At 46.8% G+C, this 11,651-nt stretch overlaps 1 non-coding gene across 1 annotated transcript; it reads left to right on the forward strand.

The window, feature by feature from the left end:
• The first annotated feature begins 10,755 nt into the window (after positions 1-10,755).
• trnal-uaa (transfer RNA leucine (anticodon UAA)) lies at positions 10,756-10,839 on the forward strand. The gene has a single exon. It is a non-coding gene; the product is annotated as a tRNA-Leu (tRNA).
• The last annotated feature ends 812 nt before the right edge of the window (positions 10,840-11,651 follow it).

Below are 11,651 nucleotides of genomic sequence, written 5' to 3' on the forward strand. Positions count from 1 at the left end.
AAATGGGGCCAGAGAGAGGGGGAAGAGGGTCAGCAGCAGGTAAATGGGTCAAAGAGAGGGGACTCTCCAGAGGCCTGTGGATGCTCAGTCGATGACTATCTTCAAGACTGAGATTGATAGATATCTGGGCTCTAAGTGAATCAATGGACCTGGAGACCGGGCGGGAAACTGAAGTTGTGCTGGAAGTTCAGCCATGATCTTATTGAATGGCAGAGCAGCCTCGAGAGGTTCTATGGCCTACTCCTGCTCCTTTTTCTTATGTTATTAAAAAACGCGGCAGTCAATTTGTGCACTGCAAGCTCCCACAAACGGCAATGTGACAATGACCAGATAATCTGTTGTTTTGAGTAGATTGAGGGATAAATATTGACCAGGTCACCGGGTAACTTCCCTGCTCTTTTTCGAAGTAGTGCCGTATGTGATCTTTAACGCCCACCTGATAAGGCAGACGGGGCTTGGGTTTAACGTCTCAGCTAAAACAAGGCAACTCCGACAATGCAGCACTCCCTCAGTGCGGCACTGCAGTGCTCAAGTCACTGGACCAATATCTTTGTGATTCAGGGTGTCACCAACTGAGCCACGGTTGACACACGGCCTCCCTGAAGGCCCGCATCATTGTATCGAAACGGAGCTGGAGCTTCCCGGATTGTTGGAACCGACAGGTTGCAGGTGTCCTGTTGAGCGAAATAATCTCTCTGAGAAGAGCGGGAAGCCAATTGGGGAAATTAAAGGAAGTGGTGAATCAGTGACCTGCCAGACACCCAATCCGGGAATGACGGATTGAACCAAAGATAGGAAAGAAGGAACTCTACGGCGACCTGTTCGGTAATTCTTCAACATCGTAAAACCATCCCAAATAATTCTCCTGGTCTCCTGGCCGGTATTTCCACCTTACAATAATTGCACGGAAACTTTGACTATAAATCAGAAAATAGTCAAAAGAGGGCAGCGTGAATCTGCATTGCAGCTGAATGTGTTGTCATGTATTGTGTTTAAAGTTACCTCACACAATTTATAAAATGGGGCACACAGTTACGATGAAGAGGGGCCGTCGGACTGTGGATTCCACCGCGGCTGCTTCTCAACAATATTTGCCTTCAGTGTGTACAGTGAGCAGAAGGAATTGCTGCTGTTTCTTCACATTTCCCACTGCACTCATTGTTATTCAGCTTTAACAGATCGAGCTTAGATCTCCTGATATATTTAAACAATAATCCTTGGGGCTGATAGAATAATAATACAATAATATGAACATCATGTGTGTTCAATGGAGAAGTGTTTTCCACCTGCCGTGAGCAGAGAGCTTTGTAAGGGTTTTGGGGGCTTCTTTAAACTGGTTTAAAGTAATTTTCCTGGTCTTGCAGCCTTTGCCTGCACCCTCATACCAATTCCAATAAAACCAATTTTAAAACAGCGGTTTCGAATCGCTGCCCCACCTTCCAGTTCTGACTGCAGGGCTTATAATTATTGATATTAAAACAGACACGTAGTTTGGATGAGAGAAAAAAATCAAATTTTATTAACTAAAAGAAACTATAATCAAAATATCAAACTATCCCACAGGAACACAGTGAATTTGTAAAACTATATAACAGGGGGTTGCAGACGGCGAAAACGAGGGATACAATGGCTACAATGTTACTTAAACAATCTTAGCAATTCCCTTAAATCACCATCCCCCAAACTCCTTAACTAGGTTGCTTTTCTGAGGAGTCAGAACACCCTGCTCACCTTTGGTCCAGCGAAGTAAGAGAGAGAGCTAGCTTCTCAGCCGCTATTTTTATACCTGGTGAGGTCCTGCCGTTCTGCCTTGCAAGGGCTGTGTGCAAAATTCCCCACCCAAAAGGGTCCAATTCACAAGAGAAAGCTGTGATTGGCTAACTCAAAGTGGTTAGACTGGGTTAATGTGTCTTCCGGAGCTTCCTGGGCTGAAACAAAAGGGAGATACAACTGCTCTATTGTCCAGTGCTGGGTGATTTAAAACCCACTCAAATCTTGAACGATTCCCATTCAAGGTGCAAAAGTCTCTTCTGCAGTTTTGCTGTATCCACTCGATATACAAACAAATGCTAATAGCATTCAATTGCTTTGTAAACAGAGCATTGTCCTTTGTCTTCGGCCATGTGGTGACAGCCATTTTTATCCCTGGAAATTTAAAAGCACATCGCCCAGGGATTCTTTAATCAAAAAAAATGAAGCTTCAGAACTGTAAATTATTGCGAATTCTTACAGCTTGTTGAAGGCAGCGTTGGGTGAATCTGCTAAACTGAGTGGTGATGGGAAGTTGGTGAGAGTGGGACTTCGGTGCAGAGGGGGAAGGAGCTGCTCAGTAATTTAAATCAAGGAACAACAGTAAATACACAAAAATAGTGTAATTAATTAGATCTAGGCATAAAATTAAAATGAATAAGTTCAGGATAGCAACATTAAAGGAATCTGAATTGCATTAAATAAAAATCTGATATACATCAATAATTAAATAATAATTAGGAGTAAGGGGTAATAAACGAATATATATATATACAGAAAAGTAGAATAGAATCATAGACTCTTACAGCACTGAAGGGGGCCATTCGGCCCGTCTAGCCAGTGCTGGCTCTTTGAAGGAGATGCGAAATTTGAACCCAGACCCCAGCGTTTTACTCATAACCCTGGAAATTAGTTCACTTCAAATACAGGTCCAATTGTAATCAAGATCAAGGGGCAGCTGAGACCCGTTGCCTTCAATTCTTGTGGCATTTAGCAGCCCCAGAAAGTTTCCCGTGTCCTGGACAACCACGTGTGCAGGAAAAGCCTCCAGTTGCTCGAGCTCAGGGTTTCTGAGATGGAGGAGCGGCGGGAGTCACTGCTGGGCATTCGGGAGGTTGGCAATTCCCCACAGAAAAAACTGCAGGAGGTGGTAACCCCGCAGCTACAGAGAGTTCAGGTGGGGAGTAAGTGGGTGGCCAGCCAGCAGGTTAGGAAGAGGCAGGCCGTGCAGGAATATCCCGCGAATCTGGCACTCTCAACCTGGTTTTTCGTGCTGATACCGGTGATGGTGACGACACCTCGGGGGAGTGCATCCTAGAGCGAATAGCTTGGTGAAGGGAGAGTTGGGTGAATCTGCTAAACAGCTTCGTGGGGCAAATGGCTGCAAAGGGGGGTGCAGCAAAGCAAACACATGCAGTAGTCCTTTGGGATTCGATATTCAGGGGGGATAGACAGGCATTACAGCATCCATCATCGTGAGTCGCACAGGGTGTTTTGCCTCCCTGATGCCAGGGTCATGCACATTACTGGTAGGGTGCATAACATTTTGGGAGGGGCTATTGAAATGCCAGCAGCCATGATCCATATTGGATCCAATGACGGTGATAGGAAACGGGCTGTGGTCCTACAGACAGATTTTCCAGAGCAAGGGAGGAAGTTAAACTACAGGACCAAAAAAGGTAGTTACCTCTGGATTACTCCCAGAGTCACGTCCTGGAACTTATAGGAGAAGTAAGATAAGACATGCTAACGTGTGGCTGGAGAACTGGTGCTGATGGGATCTGTAAGATGTTCTGATTGTCTGACAGTTTATAGAGTTCAGACCCGTGTAACAGCCAACACAAAACCCAATGAATCTGTGAAACTTCTATTACTTAAAAATCCACAAGAAGTTACAAGTAATTACCAGAATACAAGCTGTACTCAATTCGTGTATTTATCACAAGCAAGTATCTAAAATCCTTTACTTTAAGCTCAGGTATTTATAAGCAAAACCACATATGTACAACACCTGGTTGGGTATTGGAGCTGGGGGGCAGTGGGTGAATGTTTGGGTATTGGAGTTGGGGGATCTGTGGGTGAATGTCTGGGTATTGGAGCCGGGGGGCAGTGGGTGAATGGTTGGGTATTGGAGTTGGGGGATCTGTGGGTGAATGTTTGGGTATTGGAGCCGGGGGGCAGTGGGTGAATGGTTGGGTATTGGAGCCGGTGGGGCAGTGGGTGAATGGTTGGGTATAGGAGTCGGGGGGGCATTGGATGAATGGTTGTGTATTGGAGCAGGGGGGCAGTGAGTGAATGGTTGGGTACTGGAGCTGAGGGGGCAGTGGGTGAATGGTTGGGTATGGGAGCCGGGGGGCAGTGGTTGAATGGTTGGGTATTGGAGCCGAGGGGCAGTGGGTGAATGGCTGGGTATTGGAGCCGGGGGGCAGTGGGTGCACGGTTGGGTATTGGAGTCGGGGGGGGCATTGGATGAATGGTTGGGTATTGGATCCGCGGGCAGTGGGTGGATGTTGGGTATTGGAGCCGCAGGGGCAGTGGGTGAATGGTTGGATATTGGAGCCGGGGGGCAGTGGGTGAATGGTTGGGTATTGGAGCCGGGGGGCAGTGGGTGAATGGTTGGGTATTGGAGTCGGGGGGCAGCGGGTGAATGGCTGTGTGCTGGAGCTGAGGGGGCACGGGGTGAATGGTTGGGTATTGGTACCCGTGGGCATTGGTTGAATGATTGGGTACTGGAGGCGGGGGCCAGTCGGTGAATAGTTGGGTACTGAGGCCGGGGGTCAGTGTGTGAATGGTTGAGTATTGGAGCCGGGGAGCAGTGGGTGAATGTTTGGGTATTGGTACCGAGGGGCAGTGGTTGAATGCTTGCGTAGTGGAGCTGGGGGGTCACGTATGGTGCAGTGGATGAATGTTTGAGTATTGGAGCCAAGCGGCGGGCGTGGTGCAGTGGGGGGATGGTTGAGTATTGGAGCTGAGGAGTAATGGTTGGGTATTGGAGCTGGGGGCAATGGTTGGGTATTGGGGCTGAGGGCAATGGTTGGTCATTGGAGCCGGGGGTAATGGTTGGGTATTGTAGCTGTGAGGGAGCAGTGGCTATATATTGGAGCCTGGGGCAATGGTTGGGTATTGTGGCTGTGGTGGGAGCAGTGGTTGGGTATTGGAGCCGGGGGCAATAGTTGGGTATTGGGGGTGTGGTCAATGGTTGGGTATTGGAGCTGGGTGCAGTGGTTGGCTATTGTAGCTTTGGTGGGAGCAGTGGTTGGGTATTGGAGCCAGGGGGCAGTGGTTGGGTGCTGTAGCTGTGGGCAGTGGTTGGTTATTGTAATTGTGCTGGGAGCAGTGGTTGGTTATTGAGCTGGGTGGCACTGCCAAATGCTATAAGATGGCCATTGATTCCTTGGCTGAAAGTGAGGAAAAGATGCAACGGCAGCTTAAAGGAATGTCTCTAAAGGAGAACCAGATGTTCGAGGGCCGGGGAGGGGAGATTAGACAGGTGTTGTTCTCAGTGATGGACCGAGTGTTTGCAGGACAGAATTAGTGCACCATCCACGTGGATGCTCAGGCTTCAAGTGACGCCTCAAAGGGAGTTGCCTGTACCATGTATGGGATATTCCTTCTTTCCCCCATACAACAGGGATTGGGTGATATCAAGAACAACCTAATCCCCAACTTTGTGACAAATAAACAGCTGGTAGAATGGAAGGTGTCGACGTCACGCTTTCCATTGTGAACTCAGGAGGTTGGGCAGAGTCTGGGCAACGTCTCACCCGTGCCCTGGTAAACTGAAGGGTCTGGGAGGGATCATTCCTGCCCTGACAATACAAGCGACCCATGGATACATAAAAGTATGGTCAGTAGAATCAGTTCGGATATTGGAGGAGAAATTGCATCATGAATATCAGCCCTTCCCACCGTGCATGGTGCAAGTAAATGAAGGATGGACAGCGACAGACATGGCAGGATGGCCTTTAATCAAAGGATGTGTTGATATCACCTGAGAGAAGTTAACGAAACACTATGGGGGTTTTGTTTGGAATAAATAAACTCAAAATTGCACCATGTTTGGAACAAGCTGGCACCAGAGATAAACTAATGCTAGTTGTGTCGCACAGGGGTGCTATTGTGTCGCTACGGCCGCAGCCTCTGTGAATACGGACCCCTCACCTGCCCTGTCACCCACTCCTCTTTCTGCTTTGAACCAACCCAGGTCACCAAGAAACATCATGAGATCCTGATACCAGTGACCAAGCATGATGTTACTAACAGCACAGTGCACGGTGATATGCTCTCAGACACTGACAAAATATTGATTGGATTTGGATATCCACTGGACGCCCCTCCGCCACCCCACACACGACACTAAAACTTAAAGAGATTATAGAACTAGCCGAGATCTCAGTAAAACACCTGCACCAACTACACCAGGAAAATGAAAATCTGCTAACAGAGATAGAGGGGGTGGGAAGGAAATCACGGTGCGAGCAGGTCAATAACATCTCGATACACCCATTGGTCTGAATTATTTCGGAACTGTTAGTTATTTTCCAATGCCGTCTACTGGTCCCGGTCATCATTGTTTATGTATTGCTCAGATAAAACCTTACACAATTGAAGAGGAAAAACAAGGAGTCGGGTCAGCAGAGAGCTCTCCCAAGCCTGAAGTGCGGGGGAACTCAGGAATAATTATCATCCAATGAAATAATACCAAAGGAACCGTTGGAGCCGTGCAGACATGTTCGGTGTGCTGACATCAATGTAACAGTAATCGACTGTAAACTCCAAGCAGATCGACGGTAAAGACAGAAAGAAAGTTAATTGGCTCAGAATGATTGCTCAAATTCTGGGTCTAAAGGGGGGAAATGTTTGAATGATTTAAGATGATTTATGTTAGAATGCTGTAAGATGATTCACTGGTCCAACTATCCCAGCACCATTTCACTCTGGTTTGCATTCTTATATCAACTTGGGAGATCGAAGCAGATTCAATAGTAACTTTCAAAAGTGATTTGGAAAAATGATTGACGGGAAAAAAATTGCAGGACTCTGTGGAAGTGCAGGGTGGTGACTCAAATTGAATAGATCTTTCACAAATCCGGCACAGACCTGATGGTCCGAATAGCCTCCTTCAGCTCTGTGTTACTCCAGAATGCTCAATCCTCTGCCTCGGTGTGGTTTATTTAGTCCTGTGGTAAGTCAGTACAAAGAAGGTTCACTCGGTTAATCCCGGGGATGAGGGGGTGGTCATATGAGGAGAGGTTGAGTAGATTGGGACTCTACTCATTGGAGTTCAGAAGAATGAGAGGCGATCTTATTGAAACATATAAGATTGTGAAGGGGCTTGATCGGGTGGATGCGGTGAGGATGTTCCCAATGATGGGTGAAACTAGAACTAGGGGGCATAATCTTAAAATAAGGGGCTGCTCATTCAAAACTGAGATGAGGAGAAACTTCTTCACTCAGAGGGTGGTAGGTTTGTGGAATTTGCTGCCCCAGAAAGCTGTGGAAGCTACATCATTAAATAAATTTAAAACAGAAATAGATAGTTTCCTAGAAGTAAAGGGAATAAAGGGTTACGGGGAGCGGGCAGGAAATTGGACATGAGTCTGGGTTCGGAATGGTCATGGCCCTGTGGGTAGTGGAGCGGGCCCAGGGGCCGTGTAGCCTTGTTCTGCTCCTACTGTGTTCTAATTCTGTTAGATTTCAGGAGATGGTTTTATTCCTGTTCCTGGCTGGGGTGGAGATCGCCTTTACAGAAGGTAAGTACTGTAGAAAATATAGGGACAGAGTGATCTCCTGGAAGAATTTCGATCGCCTAGATGGGTCGGAGAGGAATTTCCCAGATTTTTTTCTCCCAAATTGGCCATTGGGTCTTTATCTGGTTTTTCGCCTCTCCCGGGAGATCACATGGGTTCGGGTGGATGCAGAGTGATAGAAGATTTGAGGTTAGGATCAGATCAGCCATGATCTTATTGAATGGTGGAGCAGGCTCGAGGGGCCGATTGGCCTACTCCTGCTCCTATTTCTTATGTTCTTATGTTCTTATGTTCTTGAGCAGGTGACTTCAGATAAACACATTGAGCAAAGGATTGGGAAAATCAACGGACTGAGGAACATTCAATGGATTTCAAACTCACGGGTCGGTGGACCTGCTTAATCATTCCAATCCGAGATAATGATGGGCTGCTCGGAACAACAGGAGGTCAACAAGGCACTTTTATGAGCACATGGGTGGGGGTTGATCCTGCACTTTTCGCTTCACAGGACCGACGCATTATCGCTTGATAACCCAGCCTCACCTCCATAGCACTGATGTTACTTTTTCTAAAGCGAAATACTGCGAATGCTGGAAATCTGAACAAAAACTGAAATTGCTGGACAAGCTCAGCAGGTCAGGCAGCATTAGTGGAGAGAGAAACAGAGTTAACGTTTCAAGTCGATAACATTTCATCAGAACTGGGAAAAGTTAGAGTTGTGAGCAGGGAAAGGGGGCAGGGAGGAAAGAACAAATTCAAGGCCTGTGACATCATGGAGGGGAGGAGTGATTACATGACAAAAGGGAAACGGGATGAGAATGAGCCACGTAAAGTAAAATATGCGCCTAGAGGAAGTGTAAAAGGGAACAGCAGAATCATTACCAACAGCGACTGTCCGAGTAACATGGGAGCAGTGATTTAGAATCTGAAATTGCTGAACTCAGTGTTGAGTCCAGAAGGCTGTAAAGTGCCTATTCGAAAGTTGAGGTCCTGTTCCTCGAGATGCCATTGATCTTCAGTGGAACATTATCGGAGGCTGAGGACAGAGAGGTCAGAATGAGAGTGGGGCGGGGAATTAAAATGACCAGCAACCGGAAGCTCGGGGTCACGCTTGCAGACTGAATTGAGGTGTTCTGCAAAGTGATCACCTAATCTGTGTGTGGACTCCCCAACGTAGAGGAGTCTGCAGCAATTACAGTTTACTAAATTGCAAGAAGTGCAAGTAAATCGTTGTTTCACCTGGAAGGGTTGTTTGAGTCCCTGGACGTTGGGAAGGGAGGAGGTAAAAGGGCCAGTTTTGCATCTCCTGCGCTTGCAGAAGCAGGTCCCGTGGGAAGGGGAAGGGGTGGTCGGGTGATAGATGAGTGGACCAGAGTGTCGCAGAGGGAGTGGTCTCTTCTGAATGCTGAAAGGGGACAGGAGGGGAAGATGTGTTTGGTGGTGGGATCACGCTGGAGCGGGTGGGAATGGTGGAGGATGATCCGATGAATGTGGTGGCTGGTGGGGTGAAAGATGAGGGCAAGGGGAACCCTATCGTGCTTTTGGGAGGGAGGGGAATGGGTGTGAGCAGAAGTGCGGGAAATGGAAGGGGCACGGTGGAGAGTCCTGTCCACCATGTTGGAGGTGCTTCCTTGGTTGAGGTAAAGTAGAACATATTGGAAGGTAGCATTGTCAGAAGAGATGCGACGGAGATGGAGAAACTGAGAAAAAGGAATATAGTCCTTACAGGAAGTAAGGTGGGAGGAAATGTCCTCAAATTAGCTGTGGGAGCAGCTGGGCTTTTTTCGTTGAAGTGAGTGGATTCAAAGGAGAATTAGTTCAATGTAGGTTCAATAAAAGTTCAGTCAGGCGGAGGAGGGTGGTCATGGATAGGGACTATGTTGTCCTCCATTCAAGGATGAAGGGAGGGGGAGGGGGAGAGCGAGGGAGGAGAGGGAGGGAGGGATTATCAATGGATTGGTATTATGATGTGAAAGGAATTTTTTGAATTGTGTACAAATGCGCGCCGATGTTTGAATCACCAGGGTGGCCGAGCGGTTTAAGGATGCGAGTTAAAGATCGAGTGTCCATCAGTTCACATGGATTCGAGCACTGCTGCTGGTGGATGTGATAATTCGTCCAGGAATTGTAACCATTGGAAAGGAAGTTTAAATATTTATGTATCACATTTCCAGGCAGCGTTCCTACATTTACAACAGACGCTCTGCCGATTGACAGAAAATAGAAACATGAGTCGGCCATTTAACCCTTCGAGCCTGTTCCGCCATTCAGTGAGATCATGGCTAACCTGGGTCTTAACTTCACCCACCTGCTTTGACTCCAAATCAATCCCTACCTTGTCTAACAAAAAACTATCAAGCTCAGCTTGAAATTATTAATTTAATTGGCAAAAGAACCAGCGATGAGATGATGAAATTGTTTTATTACTCAGAGGGTAGTTATGATCTGGAATGCATTGTCTGAACTGTTGCTGGAAGTGGATCCGATCGCTGATCCAATAGTCACTTTCAGGAGGGAATTGGATAAATACTTGATGGCGAACAATGTGCAGGGCTGTGGGGAAAGTGCGTCATTCTATGGTTCTATGATGCGACAATGCTCTCCCTCAGTGAGCTTGTGTTTTCACCGGTAAACCTCAGGTCATGGCTTTAATTCCCGTCTGAGCCGGCAGCGACTTTCTCACCTTTAATGTGATGTTTCTCTTTTTCTCGCTCTATGATTCGCTCTAATTCTCTCTGTTTCTGTCTTTCTTTCCGTGTATCAGTCTCTCTGTATGTCTCACTCAGTCTCAGTCACTTTCTGTAAGCTTTTCTCATTGGGTCTCTGTTTATCCTCCAACTATTACTTTCTCTCCATCACTCTCCCCATCGCTCCCCCACATCATTTTATTCTGCATCTCATGAGTTAACCCTTTAAGCGCTGGCACAGTTTAGAGCTTGCTGATCCTGGATGTTTGACGTGCATTTTAACATTCTTCCTTCAAAGGAGTTGGTGTTGACCGGAGGGTTACATGTTCTGTGGGCTAAAGGCCATGGTTTTTCTTGTCCAGTTACGAGCGGTCAGATCAACGCGTTACTTGCCCAGCTACTGTACTTTTACAGTTCAGCTTTTCACCATCCGTAGTTTTAGAAAATGTCTTTATCCTCTCACATTTTCAGATTATGCTGATGTGAAGTTTACTCTGCGCTGAAAACTAAATTTAGAGTCTGCAAGGGATTTGTCGAATTTTCAAGCACTGCATGGAAAGGCTCCTGTCACCAGGATGGCCGAGTAGTTAAGGCGTTGGACTTAAGATCCAATGGACTGTGTGTCCACATGGGTTCGAACCCCACTCCTGGTAGATGCTCAGGCAATGGAGTTGAAACTGACACCTAAAGCTGTTTTTGGTGTGAAAACGCTTATTATCTCTGCAAGGGATGGTACCATATTTATAATTCACCCTTCAAAACACCCTTTACAATTGGTGTTCTGAACATAGGAACCACAGGAGGCATTCAGCCCCTTGAGCCTGTTCGCCATTCACTGAATTCCTGTCTGAGCTGTGTCTTAACTCCATCCAACTGCTTTGGCTCCAGATCCTTTTAGCCCGTGTCTAGCAAAGACTTACCCATCTCAGATTTACATTATTAGTTGAGCTGGCATATACTGCTATTGTGTGGGAGAGAGTTCCACACTGCTTCCAACTTTCGTGTGAAGAAATGCTTCCTAACTTCCTTCCCGAATGGCCTGCCTCCGATTTTACGATTATGTCCCCTTGTCCTAGACTCCGCCACCAACGGTGAATAAAGGTTTCTCTCTATCTAGCTTATCAATTCGTTTCAAAATCTTAAAAACCTCAATCAAATCTCCACAACCTTCTATATTCCAGGAAGTACACGCCCAGTTTATGTAATCTCTCCTCATATTTTAACCATTGGAGCGCTGGTAACGTTCTGGTGAATGTGCACTGCACTCCCTCCAATGTCAATCTATCCTTTCTAACGGACGGTGCCCAGAGCTGTACACAGTACTCCAGATGTGGTCTAACCAGATCTCTGTATAGCTGTAGAATAACTTCCTCTCCTTTATATTCTAGCCTCTCGTTACAAAGCCTAAATGCTATCAGATTTTTTGATTATTTCTGTACCTTACTGCTACATTTTAGCGGTCTGT

This window comes from Somniosus microcephalus, unplaced genomic scaffold, assembly GCF_052327205.1.
Source record: "Somniosus microcephalus isolate GS21.2 unplaced genomic scaffold, FLI_Smic_1.0 unresolved_chr1, whole genome shotgun sequence".
In the NCBI taxonomy this organism is placed as follows: Eukaryota; Metazoa; Chordata; class Chondrichthyes; order Squaliformes; family Somniosidae; genus Somniosus; species Somniosus microcephalus.